This window comes from Indicator indicator, chromosome 11 (assembly GCF_027791375.1).
Source record: "Indicator indicator isolate 239-I01 chromosome 11, UM_Iind_1.1, whole genome shotgun sequence".
Classification (NCBI taxonomy): domain Eukaryota; kingdom Metazoa; phylum Chordata; class Aves; order Piciformes; family Indicatoridae; genus Indicator; species Indicator indicator.
In genome coordinates, this window is record NC_072020.1 from 11,491,216 (window position 1) to 11,506,470 (window position 15,255).

Below are 15,255 nucleotides of genomic sequence, written 5' to 3' on the forward strand. Positions count from 1 at the left end.
CAGTATCTGATTGTTGTTATGGTGAAATGTTTTTCTGCAGTCCAATGGGAATCTCCCCAGGATTGTACCCTTCATCCCCTGTCTTTCCCATGGGATTCTTTGCAAAAAGGAAGTCTCCATCCTCCTGGTAACCACCCTTTATGTAGTGGCACATGTTAATAAGGTCTCCCCTAAGCCTTCTCTTCTCAAGGCTGAACAAACCCAGCTCTCTCAGCCTTTCCTCATATGGCAGGTTGTTGATGTTTACTGAAAATGACATATGCTTAGGCACCAGACCTAAGGGCTTTCAAAAAGTTTGTTCCTAACTTTTCTAAGCAGAATCTGGCTCTGCTCATTCTTGGGAAAAAAAAGCACAATTGAACAATAGAGTTCTGGCGCAATTTCTAAGAAACTTAAACTTTTATGAAAATTAGCTACAAAAGAAACCAGGAAATGCAAAACAGTGACAAGATCAGTGGAAAAATTACCCTCTAGTCTCTTCTACACAGGTAATTTATTCTTTCAAACAAATAAATATTTCTATTTATTAAGCTACCAAAACAAATCTCTCAGAGACCTGAGGAGTACTCAAGTGAGTACTTTAAGCAAGAAAAATATTTTTATACCAAACTAAAAAAGAACAGCTTAACCTTAAAACTCAGGTAAACATGCCAAGCAACAAAAATACATTCCTCAAAAGAAAATTCATGACAAAGTATTTCAGCCTTTTTTCCTTATGTCCTGTCCTCTCAGATGCTCATTCCAGAAGCCCTTGCATGGTGGAGATGTTGGAGTTGATGACCTCTAAGGTCCCTTCAAACCTAAGCCATTCTATGATTCTATAAACTCACTGTTTACAAAGTCAAAGCTGGAAGTGAAATATCTTAGTGCTGAGATGTTGTCTGAGGCATTCGACAGCTTCTCCTGTTAATGCCAAATGCATTATGGAGAAACAACTTCAATACATGTCATGCCCTCAGTTAACAAATGAACCTTGGAAAAGCTGTCAATTAGGGACTATCAGACTGCACAGCTTAAGCTGTTAGATTGTTTGCAGAGCAGTAAGAAAACCAATCCAATATCATCTATCCTCTCAGGATGTCCAGCTTCATGTGGTGAGGAGTCATGTACTTTGATAGGGGTTGTGAGTGCTTGCCTGCCAGATACAAGGTGTAACAAATTCAGGCTTGATAACTTTTTAGCTATGCAATATGCTGTGCAACTTCTCTGGCAGTGCAGAGGGAAGAGGGAAAGGGAGACAAGAGGTACAAGCACAAGCTCTCTTTTTATGTGACTGCAGATATGATCTATAATGAAGCTGATGAAAAAGGAGAGAATGAAAGGGTGAGACTGTCTGTGCCCAGTGAAAGTATGGAGAATCATAGACTGGTTTGTGTTGGAAGGGATTGTCAAGATCACCTAGGTCCAACCCCTCTGCCATGGGCAGGAACACCTCCCACTAGACCGGGCTGCTCAAGGCCTCATCTGACCTGGCCTTGAACACATCCAGGAAGAGGGCATCCACAGATTCTCAGGGCAACCTGTTCCAGTGTCTCACCACCCTTGCTGTAAAGAATCTCAAGAAAGAATCTTCCCAAATATTGCTGCTCAGAGCTACTTGAGAAGAGGAGCAAACTCAGTACATTTATTAATTAGTAAAGCAATATGAAAAAGAGAAGGCAAAAGTAACTGGCCCAACAGAGAACTTGATTAAGTCCTGCATTCTCAAAAACTGTGTCCATCTACTAATAGGTTTGCATTTCCTGACTTTATGACATTCTGGTCCAGCTCACAGATTGGGATTCAGTTCAGTAGGAATTTATGCAGAAAGCTGTCATTCTGTTCATGAAATAAATCTTCAAAACAATAGATGCCTTTACCAGAGGCTCACCAATATCCAGGAGCTAATCAGGAGTCTTCTAACATCTGATACTTCCCTAAAATCCCAGCTCACATATCCCAGTGATGAAGTGAGTCTTCACTTTCTTCCCTACAAGGACATTTTCTAGCCATCATTTAAGAAAAATTTCAGACTAGGAGCCCAAAGATCTAAACCCAAAACAGCAAGTAAACAGGAATTGATATAATAAAACGCAGGTGAGTTTTAAAAAAACCCTCTCAAATGCTAAGGCAAAATCATGTCTTAGGGATTGGTTCACCAATACTACAGTTTTAAAGACTTTTCTTTAAACAAATCATTAAGGCACCTTGAAATTATTTGGGACAGCAAGGACAAAAAAAAAAAAAAAAAAGGGAAATGATTGGGGAAAAAACACCCAACAAACAAAAAGCCAAAACCAACTCTCTCATTTTTGCCAAAAGAGACTAAGTAGCCAATGAATTTATACAATAAGGATCAAAATTCAAAGCATGTTGAGTCTGCCAGTGGGGAACTTAGGTGGCCAAACTTGTATCCAAATTTTCGAGTACAGCTCTTGCAACCAAGGAAGAAGGTACTGCACTTTGCAAAAGGAAGGAAGGATCAGAGCTTGTAATTTGCAAATCCAAGTAATAACTTGTTCTATTTAAGCCTCTGTGATTAAAGGAACAATTATATACTGTCACTGAAAATGTGAAACTGTTTTCAGTTTTTGCAGAGCTCAGATCTCAATCCCAAATTAGGATTAAAAAGAAAACCAAAGTTTGACTAAACAAATCCCTACTTCTTAAAGTTTTTTTTTCTACCGCTGTAGGAGGTAACTGAAATATTTTCACACTTAATTTAAGAATCAAATATTACCATGTTTGAATGATGCTGGTGATAAAATAACAACAAATAATACAGTGCATTGATTTTTATCTTATTAAGTCAGTTTTGAAAAACATTGATCAATCTTCAGCATTGATTTTCCACACCCCCTCCCCTTCATCTTGGCTCTGATGCTGGGAAATAAGACCAATTTTTAAGCTCAAGCAATAAGAAGAAAATGTCAGAAAGTATTTTTAAGAATGCTTCATCCATATAGGTTAAGCTTTTCCTTTTGATGCTAATGTCTTGTGTTATAAGACAGCATTTTATCAGTAGTGGTTAAATACACACCTGCTCCAGTGCTGGTTTTGCTGAGGTAAGATTTGAAGACACAGTTCTGTATTGCATCTCCTAACTCGAATAGAAGTCTGACTGCCAGGGACTCACATCTAACTCTACTCAAGGCTCTAAGATGCCAAAAATCTTAATCAACAAACTGTGAGCTAAAAAGCATATGAACAATATCAAGATAAACACTGATAGCTTCTATGCATGCATAGAAACCCCACAGGCACTTCGTAAAGGTAGAGAGAAAATTACTTCTTCAAGTGCTTTCCAGGCCAGCTTGGATAAATGTATTGCAATAAATGTATACTCTGAAATAGACATCAAGTGATAAAACGTTATGAAAGAGAGAGAGAATGGGGACTGATCTTCAGCACTGCATTCTGAAGGGATCTGAAGGAGGGAAGCCTGGAAGCTGGTAGATTGAAAATGGGCACAAAAGGAGAGGCACAAAGCCAGTTAAGATGCTGGGGAAGAATAAGGAGTCTAAATAAAACTTTTAAAAAGCAAATGAAGAAAAAGATAAATAGATCTCGGAAACCGCTGAAGGACTAGAATATGTGAAAGGTGACAGAAACAAAAGGAATGAGTTACAGGATTAGAGGACAAAGCAATCTTAGTGTAATGTTCAGGCTGCTCTGATTGACCAGTATAAATAAATCTACTGAATAACTTAACTCCTAGAATTCACTGCTTTTCCAAATGGTATACACTTCCACCTGTGCCTGCTGTGAGACCTGGGGCTACAGAGAAACAGGATTTCTTGAGATCTGGCCAGCTGCTGTGATACCTCCTCCACTAGCTAGATCTTGTTTTTCTATCAGCTAAACCATTTTTTTCTATCAGCTTCATTTCAATGGTGGCTCCATAGATGGCAGCACACCCTTGAAAACAACAGCAGCAGCAGCAAAAAACCTAAATACAGATGTCACAGTGTTACCCAGGGAAAAGGCAAAACTCACAATCTGTTTCAGTACATAAACATCTGGGTGCAGAAAATGGTATACAGACAAAAGACTCACGGAATGAGTGGAAATCAACATGATCGAAGACTGCAACAGAGAGGAGGAGGAAAAGAATAAAAGGATGAAACCAAGCTGAGAACATTTATGCTCAAAATCAAATATCATGATTGGCAATAAAGCAAAAACAAAGTTCCAGAAATATTTCTACTAATAGTTAGCTGTGCAAGAGCGTGACTTAACAATAACAAAAGCTTCCAGGCTGAGATTCTGAGCATGATAAATACAGCCAATTTTTCTAAAAGGATGTATTTAAGAGCAGCTATTTTGTTATAATCCTAAAATATCATCAATTGTCTTTTCAAGTAAATACACATAGTTGTTATTACATGCGTGCTAGTCAAAAAGTGTTATCTGAGCCAACCAAGCTTTTTGTTGCTGTTGAAAAGGATCCACAGCTCCAGTGAACACTGAGAAGTCTAAAAGTTCTTGTACCTCATATCAATGACTGCTTAAACTCATACAGAAAATCCAGAAAATGTATGGTACCTCAAAACAACAGTCAGAACCACTGGGCCCAATCCTGCCAAACCTAGACTGAAATGGATAGGCTGCAGTTTATCAGTTATTGTATATATCAGGGGGTTGTACCTGATGATCTCCAGAGGTTCTTCCAATCCCTAACATCCTGTGATTTGGAAGACAGAGCCCCACCATGCCAACCCCTCAAGAGAAGCACTTCATAAAATGACAACTCTACAGCAAATAAAATCCCAGGCAGTAAAGACAGAATAAATTACAATCATTATTAGACCCAATTAATGAACACATCTGCTCCAAACCAATTTATGGCAAGGGTATAGAAAGAAATCTCTGTGGAGGTAAGTGCCACCAAACCAAGAAAGATTTACTATATCCTGGCTGCTTCTGTATATCTAACGTACAAATTATCCATGAGTGACTGATCCCAGAGTTTCACACGTTCACAAATGCACTTTTTCTACAAAATTCCTGAGAGTACACTTCTCATGTAATATCTATGACAGGTTTTACTGAGCACAGTAGGTGCATCCCTTGTTTGCCTATCACCTCTTGCAGCACAAGCAGGTAAAAAAGGTCTCTACCTTCTGCAATCAAGCCGATGTGACTGACAAGAAAACAATAATCATAGGTGCAAAAAAGAAAAAGAAAACAACTACAAAAAAAAAACCACCACCAAAACAAAACAAACAAAAAAACTCTACTTTTCTCTGGAGACTGCAAGCAGATAAAGCAGCCAGCAGTGTAGGCACTACTAACCTGCACACAAACAAAGTGATGAAAACACAGTATCAAACACCTACCTGGATACCTGGGAATACAAAATCTACTCTAAAAGGGAGTTTGGGTGGTTCAGTTTCTTTTCACAGACATATCTTAAAGATTGACAGATGCCATAAATACTAATTCTTGTTCTACTCAAAATACTAGCCCAAAGAGAAACTTGTTCTGCTGAAACTTCCCACTCACAAATGGAATTCCACAACTTTTTCTTCAGTCTGCCATAAATCAATGCAAAATACATCATGAATGCAGCAAGGTCAAGAGAAGGGCAATGAAGCGAGTGAAGGGTCTGGAGAAAACATGCCTTTGAGGAGCAGCTGAGGGAACTGAGGTGGTTCTGGCTGGAGAAAAGGAGGCTGAGGGGACACCTTCCTGCCCTCTACAACTCCTTGAAAGGAGGCTGGAGTAAGGTGGGTGTTGGGTCTCTTCTCCTGAGTAAAAAGTGATAGGATGAGAGGAAATTGCCTCAAGTTGCACCAAGGTGGATGGTAGGAGAAATTTCTTCACTGAAAGAGTAGAACAGGCTCCCCAGGCAGGTGGTTGAATTCCCATCCCTGGAGGTGTTGAAAAGAGGCACAGAGGTGGTGCTGAGGGACATGGTTTAGCACCAGACTTGGTAGGTAGATAAAGGTTGGAGTCAATGATCTCAAAGGTCTTTTCCAACCAAGATGATTCTATGATTTTATAAAACTATGAAAAATAAGAACTGACTGGCCCCTCTCTAAATTCAAGCAAGCCTTACCCTGGCCCACTGTGACATTTTATCCTTGAGCTGAAGCATTTGATGCCCTATCCTCAGCAGGCCCATCATTATGGGTTTAATCAGCATTTTTAGTGACATCTTAAAAAAAAGGAAAAAAAAAAAGCAGAACCATTTTCTTTATATCCATTTATGAGAACAGAGAGTATAACAGATTACAGAGAAAGTGAAAAATAGACAAGTTGCTGAAGATTTCCTTCAATTCAATTTATATTGCCTATATAATTATTATACAATGCTGCAGTAAAACTGTCAATCTAAAGAGGAATTTACTAAGAGCACCAATATTCTCTAATTCCTAAGTGACGAAATTACAGCACAATCTTTCTCATTGTCCACCAGCTCATAATATATTTAGTGTCACTGCTCATTCCTTTGTGTGCATTTCAACAGGATCAGAGTCCAGAGGATCTCTTCTCCTCAGACTACATTTGCTTCCTTTCCTGGTGCTAGAGAAGCATAGGAGTAAATTTAAAAGGCAGGATATTGTTCACCCAACTTGTGGCAAGAAACAGTTTCTTCTTCGTAGCACTGAATTACTAAGCATTGCTGGAAGGCATCTTTATGCTATGTAGGAATGCATAGAATTTGTGTGTCAGTATATAGTGCTAGGAGGGGTTTTTGGGTTGGTTTTTTCTTTCCTTTTTTTTTTTTTTCCAAGTCTTTAGGCTCTGTGCTATACAAGAAAAAGAAAAAAATATGGTTACCAAGCCTAATGCCTATCAGTGGTTACTAAGATATGCTGTACAATATTTGATATTTTTTTTTCTTGTCTGGGTTGCTTTCTCTATGCATCTTGCTTCTTCTTCCCTATTACAGCAAATCTGCTTTCTCTTTCATGTGGTTTTTCACAGTCCATCCTGTGATGGAGCCTTATCATGTCCTATTTAGTGAAAAGAGATTAATTGATTAATTTTTCCTTTCATCAACTACTGACCATCTGAATCTTTGCTGGCTGCTGTAGCAGGTACCCTTGTGAATTCCACTGAAGTTCAGATCTGTATATCTGTTCTCAGAAGTCTTCACAGACATACTGGAAAATCTCCATAGCTTTCCTGTTCCAAAGTCTCACTGGGAAATCTCTCCAATAGAAGTCAGAAGAATGCTCAACATGCTGCTGGTCAACATCTTACAGTTTCTTGCATTCCTCAGTCTACATCCACATGATGCCCTTGCCTCTGTGTGTTATACAATGCAGCAAACCATGAGCTCACAAATCCCATTATATACCACCATCCTTTCAGGAGAACTGGCTTCATATTCAGCAGCTTCATGTTAGGATTAGGAGCTTCATGAAAACCTGGCCTCTGCAAACTGATGGGCAGGCAGTCAGTCTTTCCACTGACTGGGGGAATCTCACAAATGTTCTTTTCTCCTTTTCATTTCTGACTGTTACTTTCACATGCCCCTAGGCGAGAGAGAGGATTGAAGTACTGAAGAATAAACTTTTGAGACAATTTTCTCCACTGCTTCCTGATCTCTGTTACAGGAAGGAATAATTTGATGTTATTATAAAAATGGTCATTGACCTAGGCTAAGAAATCACATTCATTTTCAGTAAACAAGGAAATAGTTTCTGCTTTGTAACAGAGGCTTTGAAGAAGTGTTATGCCCCATAACTTGTGCTAGCAATGACTGACTGCTTCTCTACACCCATGAAATTCAAAAACCTGGTGCTCAGGTCAGGAAGAACAAATATCATTAAAGAAACTTCAACCATATTTTTTTTTCTCCTTTTATTCCCACCTTTTCCCCATTTTCTTGTAGAGCTAAGTAGTCTCTGTTGGAGATGTCCACACACAAAATTCCATTATTTTCTTGGAGCACATGTTGGGGGAACAGAATACTGTAGAACCCTGAACTCTTTTCCTCTATGAAGAACACTTGGATAGGGGTATGGAGTCTACTTGCAACAGCCTTTTGGTAGTGGATATAACATGCACTTCAGCAGCAACTGCACCTACATCAGCAGTGACAGATTTGATCCTCAGAATACAGAGGAATATTCAAACACACTGTAATCTTCTAGTTGGGGATGTCCCTGCTCACTGCAGGGGGATTGGACTAAATGATCTATAAGGGTCCCTTCTAACCTAAACCATTAATGACTCTAAAAATAACTCAAAGTAGGCCAATCCGAGTCCTAAATATTTGACAGTGATTTCTTACCACAATCAAATACAGTCAGCCTGGCATCTTTTCACACATGAGTGTGAAGCTCTGAAAGCTGAATGTGTCTTTCCAGCACCCCATTTGTCATCACAGTTACAATTCTGATGCAGCATCCCAAAAGAATCATGTTGGTATATTTAAAACTCTGCCAAAAGGTAGAAAAAATTCTATTGTGGAGCAGGCAATAAAATAAGAAAATCCCCATGGGGCATCTACCTTTTGCCTTCCTTAGACCTTTGCAGAGCAAAGCTCTGCAAATTACTAGTCAAAAATTATCAAGAGAGAAAACTTTAAGCTACTCAAGGAGCTACTTAGTAATGACTCCCGAGAATCTGTTTTGAGGACTCAGAGGTCCCCAAGTGCTGCAACATCAGGGCACTATGGCACTTGGAAAGCCAAGAGAGCAGAGGTGACAATGGTGTGGTGCAAAGGTTGCTCATTTTCAGAGCTAGGACATTTGGATCCACGTTCAAAGCACAGCCAGGCAAACAATGACTCTTCCAATCTGGGCAAACAGCCTGTTGGTGCTCTCACCATCACATCCCATCTCCCACTGAAACCAAGCTTTGAGGTCCTCTGTGAAACACACCCATTGGCCATATTCATAGCAGGTACCAAACACACTTCCACCCCAGGGCAGAATGTTCATAGTTCATTCCTGACTTCAGTCCTTCCAATAGCTATTTGCCTATCACAATTTGTGAGAGGATGTTCAGATCTTATCTAAAGCAACGACAAGTCTCCTTTTCTTCAGGATTTGGAGTCCTGAAAGAGTAAGGAAAGTGATGTTCTTGACATTCTGTACATTGGTGACAAAATTCATCTGTACATCCAGGCTCTGTATAAGGATGTTTGTACCACAGACGTTCCTTTGGCTGTGGGGATGTTCCAGGTGAAAGAAAGGCTTTTGGTTGTCTCTGCAACAACTCTGCAAATATGCAGACAGCATGTAGGATTTCCTCACCAATATACCAAGGGACAGTTGCTACTACCCTGCTTAATGTGAGGTTGTCCTTTTCAAAGGAGGTCCCGAGTGGTTTTGTGTTCTTGACCATCTTTTCCCTCTGCACTTCAGTAGCTCTTTTCCTCCTTTGGCCTTCATCCTTGACACTTTTCTTGTCAGTGGTGGCAGCCCTCTCTGCCCGTGTCTTCCTCCTGCTAGTTGTCTTCTTCTACAGGCCCTTTATGCCCCTGGTCAACCTGCTGAGTCTTTGCCCAGATGAATTTGTCTTTCTCGAACCCAAGGAATTAGAAATGTCCCTTGTGGTACAAGTGAGTTCTCACCAGGTCTCTGCACAATGCTTGACTTTCATAGAATCAGTAAGGTTGGAATTTCCTATGGAGATACCCTGCTTGACACACAAGAAAGCGTTTGCCTGTATCACATCTACAGCTCAGAGACACTGTGCCTCCAAACTATTTCCATTCAGTTAAACAGTCTCAACATTTTGATGCAAGCTATGTGTGAAGAGATAGATCCTTGCATGTGTCCTTAATGTGCTTTAACTTTTGGTCAGACTTGAAGTGGCCAGGCAATTAAACTAGATGATTGTTGTAGAAAAGATCAATTAGAAGGAACTTATCAAATCCTTTCCATTCATTGTTTGGGAATATGATGGTATTAAAGCCATGAAACAGGGGACCACTGCAGAACAAGTAATGCTATACCAAGTGCAGAGTAATATAATGCAGGAAGAACAGCCCTGACATAAAACCATAAAATAAGCGTCAACAGAACGTGTATTGCTGTAAAAGACAATACACAGCTCACCCTGCCAAATGCAGCAAGGCTGGAACAAGTAGTAGTGCTTGTTTAGGCCCCCTGACTCAGACATACTGCATTTTCTGTATATAAGACTTTTCACCCCACTTCACATAATAGAAAGTCAGAACCCAACTTCTGGAAAAGGATCTGAATCTTCCTATAAACCAGAAACCTGCTAGGTCAAGTCTATTTGCAGCCTGTATTCATGAGACAGGAGAATTAAATTAGGTTCTTCCATCACAGAAGTATCAAATAAGAAACAAAGACAAGCTAGAAAACACATGGTCAAATCCTTGAAAAAAACCCAAAGCCTAAACAATTATTTTCAAGCTATTTAAAGAAGCAAAGAACTTTAGAAGAACTACAGATTGATGCTTCTCATTAAATAATAAATAATCAAGGATTCTTCATGGAATTAGGTGCATTACTCTTGAATACTAGATTTCCTATGATCTTCTCTAGCTTATATCTCCCTCTTGCAAAGCATTCACGTGATTTCATGGCTGCTTCTGCTCCATGAAGCAAGACACCTTTGGGTTAGTACTAGGAGAGAACCGTGTTTAAGCCATCAAAGATTTCAGAATGAAAGTTCTATCTCTTGCCTCAAAACATTACCAGCAACAGGGCTGTGGAGTTTGCAGACTGAGAGAACTTAAATCATCTTCCAACAAATCTCTAAAGCCTACACATGGGATGAAAAGGAATTTGAAGGAACATTTTGGTCCATATTTAAGAGAACTAGATACTGTCTCAGGAACTGGGAGGGAGAAAAGGTGGCTGTCAAATTTCCCTCTGAAAATGAGGTTTCTCCATTTCCTAGTGTTGATTTTGGATCCTCAAATATTATATACTCAGCTCCTCAACTTAGATTCTAAATGATGAGGAATGAATGAAATGCAATACATTAGGTAAATTCAGTTCCTCAGCTTTACTGTATGCTTATGAATATTTTAGCCAAATTTCACAGGGCTACATATGGATTGAGACTTATTTACACGAACATTGTATACAACCAGCATGTGGGTCTCTGTGAGTGTGTCAGTCTGCCCATTTGTCCATATCTCTGTCCACTTTAGGCAAAAAAAGTTTGACCTTGAATAGTAAAATGTTTTTCTTGTATCTAAAGACAATTTTTCTTCTTTCCAAAATATATGCATGTGCACATGCTCTCCGCCCCTCAAAAATGAGCAATACAGTTAATTTTCAACCCTGCTTTGCAAGCTAAAGTGCTCCTGCTTTCTGATACTAAAGTTTTGTGCTTGTAGCTGCAGGTGCTGCAGACATCCCTTCTGCAGCTGCTGCTTGGGCTGCCCCTTGGTCAGCATCAGCACCTTTGAGTACCTTGTCCGTCCCTTAAAGCTGGTAGCAGGCTTTTCTCCAGTGCTCCTCTCTCCCTTGTCAGCCATCCTACGGAGGTGGCAGTGAATGTACAAACCTTAGACTTAATGAAAGAAAGACCTCCAAGATCCCTGAGTCCAACCATTCATCTAGCACCAGCAAGTCTACCACTAAATCACATCCCTAAGAGCCACATCTACACATCTTCCAAATGCTTCCAGGGACAGAGACTTCACCACTTCCTTGGACAGCCTGTTCCAGTGCCTGACCACTCTTTCAGTGAGGAAAAATGTCACACTTAGGCTTTAAGGGCCATGCTAAAATGTAAGTAAACCTCACAAATCTTCCATTTCAGGCAAATTATCTCTCAGTGGTCCAAGTGGAGATACATCTGTTTTCCTTGACTGCTTCATGTCCATCTACCTGGAAGCTTACACTTACATTTCAAACAGAAAAACAGAAGAGAATGAAGAAATCTGATCTCTAAAATGCCTCCCATTGTAAACGTCAACACAGCTAGAGAGCAGAAATGTCACATTTGACAGTGTCATGTAAGACTAGAATTAAAAGCAAAGTTTTATGGGGGCATCAAAAGTTTTTGGGCAGCAGAACTTTTATCAAACTGGAGTGAAACTGCTGGCAAAGAAAAATGCCAAAGCTTCTGAGAATTTAAACAAGAGTGAGAAAGAAAGCTGGCAGGTGCTACAGAGCACTCAGGTCAGACAAAGACATCTGCCAGGGACATCAACAACATAAAGGTAACTTTGAATTTGGTAGCGAAAGACAAGGCAAAAAATTAGAGTTGAAATGAAAGAGCTGTACACAGAAATGACAGAAGTAATTTCCATAGAGGGCAAAGAATCCATCTGGGGTGATAAAAGATTTTGATAGAAGTATGTCTATATCTACAATGAAGGAAAACTGAAGGGGCTTAAAGTTATAAAGCAGAAACACACATACTAATAAGCTTTGACTACTGACAGTTCATAGTTCATAGTGTATTTGAAGTATCAAAGAACCTATGAATGGTTTGGGTTGGAAGGCACCTTAAAGATCAGCCAGTTCTAACCCCTCTGCCATGGCCAGCCAGGCACCATGCCAGGTTTCTCAAGGCCAGCCTTTTTCACCTCCAGGGAGGGGGCATCCACAACCTCCCTGGGCAACCTGTTCCAGAGTCTCACCACCCTGGATATTCTTTCTAATATCCAGTCTAAATCTGCCCTCCTCAAGCTTCAACACATTCTCCCTTATCCTATCACTACAAGCTCTTGTACAAAGTCCTTCCCCAGCTTTCTTGTAGGCCCCCTTCAGGTACTGGAAGACTGCTATAAGGTCTCCCCAGAGCCTTCTCTTCTCCAGGCTGAATAACCCCAACTCTTGTAGCCTTTTAACTGAGATAATTTTACTTGAGGTCAGGGAAGGTGGTTAGTTTTGGTTTTGTTTGGTTTGGTTTTGTTTGTTTGCTTGTTTTTAATCACTGTGAACAGTCTCTACACACTGTGCTTTGATTGACAGCCAGTTGAGGCATGCACAGCAAATTCCTTCTGGATGAAGCTAAACTGGAAGATGCCCTTCATAAGAGTACCGAAAGCATTCCATCCAAAAGGGCATTCACAGAATCACAGACCCAGACTAGGGCTAGTCTGAAGTAAAACACTCCAAAAGGGGTACAGTGTAGATATCAGCCACAATTAACTATTTCAGCCCTAAGAACCTCCTTCCATTGGTCTGCACTGCTTGCTAACATAGAGCCAGAGTCTGGAGATGAAGGAGGTCTATGACAAACCTGAGAATAGCCAGAGGACAACATCATCTGCCTCCACAGAAAGAGACCAACAATTACATTCAGCAAGATTTAGAAAAGCAAATTCTTCATGTCTTGAAACAATTTATAGTATCATAGAATCAATAAAGTAGGAAAATACCCCCAAGATCAAGTCTAACTATTAATCCAACACTGAGAAGTACACCACTAAATTGTGTGCCTAAGCATCACATCTATTATATGCTTTCTTAACACTTCCAGGGATGGGGATCCCATCACTTCCAGGGCAGCCTGTTCCAAAGCTTAACCACTCTAGCAATGAATTAAGTTTTTTCTTCTATCCAATCTAAGCTTCCACCAGCACAACTTGAGGGTGTTTCTTCTCATCCTGTCACCTGTTACTTGGGAGAAAAGACTGACCCCCACCTCACTACAACTTCCTTTGCAACTATTTGTAAATGCTGTACAGTGGCATGATTCAGTCTGTGAATATCCTGGTTTATCTTAGTACATTGTACAGAAAGCAGGAGGGCAATAAAACACCATCTCAGGATAAATTCTTCTTGAATAGCTAGCTTGGGACTGCTATGATATAATGGAGAAATGAACAACTCTACACACACAAAAAAAAAGCTTGTCTCAGAGGATGCCAGATACAATTCTGAATCTAAACATTTTGGTATGGGAGGACAAGGAGAATGACCTGGGAGTCCTGGTGGACAAGTTCACTATGAGTCAGTAGTGTGCTCTTGTGGCCAGAAAGTAGGCATCACAGGTTCACAACAGCACTGGATTTGCTGGCCCTGAATTGACCCAGCTGCTGCTTGGATCTGCTGATTCTACAATACATCAGACAAGAAGCTAGTCCTGACCTATTTCCAGAAAGCCTGCACCTGGCTTAAGGAGAAATTGCAACTGAGCTGCTACCTCTGCCCCTGCAACTAGGCCCTAAGTGAAAATTCAACCTTCTTAACACCAAATATATGATATGCAGCATTTTGTGACCTGCTTGTCAATTAATGAACACAATTCACACATTGTATTGCTGTTCCGTTTCACCTTCTCACATCCTCCCTACGCAAACTTCCTTGCTATAAAATCAAGAAAAAAAAAAAGAAAAAGAAAAACATTGACACAAGGGAAAACCAGCAGTGGTTCTCCTCAGAATTATTATCAAAGCTGGGCATGGCTATTAGGAGATATTATATATATATGTCATATACATACATACACACAAATAAAGACTATTCTAAGTCATACCTCCATACAGATTTGAATAATCAAACTACTATTGTTTAACACTCCCTCACAGTTGGACTTCAACAAAGCAGCTAAAAAATAATCAGATCACGGAATACATAAATAGCTTCTTGTTTATTAAATCTCTCTCCTTTCCATTTCCTCCTGAATGACAACCACACAAGTGTCTTCATTTCAGATATGGTATACATGGTACTGGCTTGCGTTGTTCTAGAAAGAAACGCCCTTTTCTCCTAGGACATGGTTACTCCCATGCATGAGCAAAGACAAATTCAGATAAGGAACTGGGAAGTTCAGATCCAACCTTAAGTCCAAGCTTGCCCCAAACTGTGAATGATAAGACACAGAGCTCTGGGCTGTGCAAAAGGTGACTCAAGACAGAAACGCCGTCACAGAACAGCACAGGAGAAATACGTACATCTATTTTATAAATATTCTATAAATGCACATAGTGGAAATAAAGTGGGAAAATGTCAGTGCTCCAGATTTTTGTGCACAAATACTCACCTTAGCCTTCTTGCTTCTGTAAAGCCTCTGCTGGATGTATAAACATTCCTTTCACTTTTAAAGCGGCTGCTGAAGCTGAAACAAGACCTGCATTGCACACACTGCTCTGCAATTTGCTGGGTTGCCTTCAGTCTAGATGTCACTCATAGCAGACAGCTCTGTCTCTGACGGCTCATCAGCATCTGGGAATTCCAGCTATAAACTGGCCATCCTATTTTGCAAAGGGGTTAATTTTCCATATGGAAAAATTACCAGCTGCTTTATTGCTTCAGCCCTTTCTCTTTTCCACCTGCTGTCTTTGCAGCTATCAGCTGCACAATCCTTAAACCTTGCCTCACAATGTGTGATCAAGAGGCAGTTAGTGACTTCCTCAAAGATTTTTAACAACCC

General features: G+C 40.1%; 1 protein-coding gene across 1 annotated transcript in view; it reads right to left on the minus strand.

The window, feature by feature from the left end:
- TPK1 (thiamin pyrophosphokinase 1) overlaps nucleotides 1-15,255 on the minus strand; it is a 284,463-nt gene that overhangs the window by 76,234 nt on the left and 192,974 nt on the right. The window lies entirely within an intron of this gene.